The sequence below is a fragment of the Rhinopithecus bieti genome, unplaced genomic scaffold, assembly GCF_001698545.2.
Source record: "Rhinopithecus bieti isolate Rb0 unplaced genomic scaffold, ASM169854v2 scaffold_12646, whole genome shotgun sequence".
NCBI classification, from domain to species: Eukaryota; Metazoa; Chordata; class Mammalia; order Primates; family Cercopithecidae; genus Rhinopithecus; species Rhinopithecus bieti.
Window position 1 is genome coordinate 553,292 of NW_016807253.1, and position 3,806 is coordinate 557,097.

The 3,806-nt window shown below is 38.6% G+C and overlaps 1 pseudogene across 1 annotated transcript; it reads left to right on the plus strand.

Annotated features, from left to right (window-relative positions):
- Positions 1 to 2,271: 2,271 nt before the first annotated feature.
- Positions 2,272 to 3,800, plus strand: LOC108535035 (twinfilin-1 pseudogene; annotated as a pseudogene). Its single transcript, XR_001887118.1, has one exon. The product of XR_001887118.1 is annotated as a twinfilin-1 pseudogene (transcript).
- Positions 3,801 to 3,806: the final 6 nt, after the last annotated feature.

Below are 3,806 nucleotides of genomic sequence, written 5' to 3' on the forward strand. Positions count from 1 at the left end.
TTTTCCTGGTAATGAAAAGCAGCCCCAAATCATTTTCCTTTCTAACAAAGAGCAGCCTGTAAAATTGAGCTGCAGACACAGATGTCACCAGCTGTGCCAATCATGTTCAAAATGGCGGCTCTATCTTCCCTTCTCTGTCTGCCACGTGTACAGTAAGGAGCAGACAAGATGGAGCCTGCCTAAGGGAGAGTTCATTTGCATAATAAGATTAGAGTGGCCCTACCAGCCTTCCCTGCAGGCTATGTAAACATCACACCTGATCAAACCAATCTGTGAGCCCAATGTAAATCAGACACTGCCTCCTCTAGCTGGACTATAAAATCCGGTGCCTCCACCACCAGCGGGTCTTTCCTCTCCAAACTCCCCTCTCTCTCAATAGAGAGAGACCTGTTTTTCTTTCTCTTTCTTCTGCTTATTAAACCTCAGCTCCTAAACTCCTTGTGGGTGTCCATGTCCTAAATTTTCCTGGCACAAAACAACAAACCCCAGATATATACCCCAGACAACAGGGCTACTTCAGAATGATCAGATGAATTAAGGGAAAAAATGTTTTTTTGTGAAACTCCTGAAGACATTCCTAGTAATCCACAGAGCAACATCCGAAAATCAGTGCATTTAAAAGGCTGACATATTACACAGACATTAGCAGAGAAGTTTGTGAAATAAATGTTTTGAAACTTCCCTTTAAACTTTAGGTAATAAGCGACCTATTTTTATAGAAAATCAACACACATAGGATGATAAATATTTTCTGTAGTTGGTGAAACAAGATATAGAAGTTCAATTATAGCATTGAAGGTAGAAAAGTAACCAATAGAGAAACTAATACATTTCATAACTGCACCAGGAGGAAAAGGAGAGGGGTGAAAGAGGATATGGTTAAGCTGTATCTTTAGCAGAGTAGAGTAGGAAGCTTAATGTCTCAACCCAGAAACAGCCACATAAGCATTTATTAACCAGAAGAAAGTAACCACCAGAAGAAACCAGAAATAGCCAGAAATTATTGACTGTGGAGCTATGGGAGCAGAGATGAAGAGGCATGGGCAGGAAACTGTATTTTGATTATAAGCACTCCTGTAGTAGTAGTAGTAGTAGTAGTAGTAGTAGTAGTAGTAGTAGTAGTAGTGAGAGTGTGTGAAGTAGTTGGAGTAGTAGTGTGACAGTGTGAGAGTGTATGTGTAAGGGGGTGGGTAGGGAGAGAGGGAGGGACAGATTCTCTCTTTAAAGCAAAGAGGAAGAAAAGCTTTCATGGAGTTAATTCCTCTTTCCACATCCACCAAAGGGAATAGTAAAGTCTATGAGTATGTGCACACAGAAATGTAATTAAAAAAAAAAAAAAAACAATTAGGACAAAAATTACTAATCTTTCCATGCTGACTTCTATAATATTAAGCTACTACAGAACCCATCAAGCCCCTTCACAGTATTCCCTAAAAAAAGTTTTACCAAGGCAGAGAAGTCCACTCTTGCCAAGGAAAAACAGAGAAACATAAACACTAAAGACTGATAACACACAAGACCCTCACACAATCCTCCCACAAGATATAGGAGGAAAAAAAAAAGATATCGACAAATAAAAACAACAATAAAGCACTGTATAACTAGGATGAAACCTCTCATATATACGCACTAAAATAACAACAATAAACATCTCGGAAGGAAGACATTTAAAGTTTCTAGTAGAAGCCACTTTGGTGCGCTAGAAATTCAATGCCACAAGCCGGAGGCCGTATCATTATAGTGAGTGTCCTTCGGTACTTCCCTGGACTGTTGAAAAGATTGAAACAAAGTATGTATTTTGTTTTTCCCTGAAGATATGAAGGCCAGAAGAAAAGTTGTGCGAATGCCGGCGAGAGAAGAGGAAGGGCGCGGAGAGAGGATGGATTAGAAAGTCATAAGAGAACCCGAAAAATCCTCCCCTTTAAGGGATATTAAGAGTCACACTATGAAAACGCGAGCATAAAATCATATAACTTTGATCAATTTTGTCATAAATTGGCAGAATAGAAAGTTCCTTTTAAAATCATATAACTTTGATCAATTTTGTCATAAATTGGCAGAATAGAAAGTTCCTTTTAATAACAATTGCTCCTCTAGAATAACTTCAACATTCAATAGAATGTAGAAGTTGTTACATTTCAATGTCAAGTCTCAGTTAAGGATGATAGCTACATTTGCCAAAACAATGCATAACATGTAAGGCTGATGCATCTTGAATTCACAATAATATTGAAGGAAAAGGGGGCCGCTCGCCGAATTCAGTGCCGGAGCTGGGAACTAGCAGCCGCCGCCATGTACCACCAGACCGGCATCCAAGGGAGTGCAGATGTTAAAGAGATCTTTGCCAGAGCCAGAAATGGAAAGTACAGACTTCTGAAAATATCTATTGAAAATGAGCAACTTGTGATTGTATCATATAGTCAGCCTTCAGATTCCTGGGATAAGGATTATGATTCCTTTGTTTACCCCTGTTGGAGGACAAACAACCGTGCTATATATTATTCAGGTTAGATTCTCAGAATGCCCAGGGATATGAATGGATATTCATTGCATGGTCTCCAGATCATTCTCATGTTCGTCAAAAAATGTTGTATGCAGCAACAAGAGCAACTCTGAAGAAGGAATTTGGAGGTGACCACATTAAAGATGAAGTATTTGGAACAGTAAAGGAAGATGTATCATTACACGGATATAAAAAATACTTGCTGTCACAATCTTCCCCTGCCCCACTGACTGCAGCTGAGGAAGAATTACGACAGATTAAAATCAGCGAGGTACAGACTGACGTGGGTGTGGACACTAAGCATCAAACACTACAAGGAGTAGCATTTCCCATTTCTCGAGAAGCCTTTCAGGCTTTGGAAAAACTGAATAACAGACAGCTCAACTATGTGCAGTTGGAAATAGATATAAAAAATGAAATTATAACTTTGGCCAACACAACAAATACAGAACTAAAAGATTTGCCAAAGAGGATTCCCAAGGATTCAGCTCGTTACCATTTCTTTCTGTATAAACATTCCCATGAAGGAGACTATTTAGAGTCCATAGTTTTTATTTATTCAATGCCCGGATACACACGCAGTATAAGAGAGCGGATGCTGTATTCTAGCTGCAAGAGCCCTCTGCTAGAAATTGTAGAAAGACAACTACAAATGGATGTAATTAGAAAGACTGAGATAGACAATGGGGATGAGTTGACTGCAGACTTCCTTTATGAAGAAGTACATCCCAAGCAGCATGCACACAAGCAAAGTTTTGCAAAACCAAAAGGTCCTGCAGGAAAAAGAGGAATTCGAAGACTAATTAGGGGCCCAGCGGAAACTGAAGCTACTAGTGATTAAAGTCATCACATTAAACATTGCAATACTAGTTTTTTAAAAGTCCAGCTTTTAGTACAGGAGAACTGAAATCATTCCATGTTGATATAAAGTGGGGAAAAAAATTGTACTTTTTGGAAAATAGCACTTTTCACTTCTGTGTGTTTTTAAATTTAATGTTATAGAAAACTCATGATTTCTATTTTTGAGTTAAAGCTAGAAAAGGGTTCAACATAGTGTTTAATTTTGTCACACTGTTTTCATAGTGTTGATTCCACACTTCAAATACTTCTTAAAATTTTATACAGTTGGGCCAGTTCTAGAAAGTCTGATTTCTCAAAGGGTAAACTTCCTACTTTCTTGTGGGACAGAAAGACCTTAAAGTATTCATATTACTTAATGAATATGTTAAGGACCAGGCTAGAGTATTTTCTAAGCTGGAAACTTAGTGTGTCTCGGAAAAGGCCGGAAGTTGCTTACTCCGAG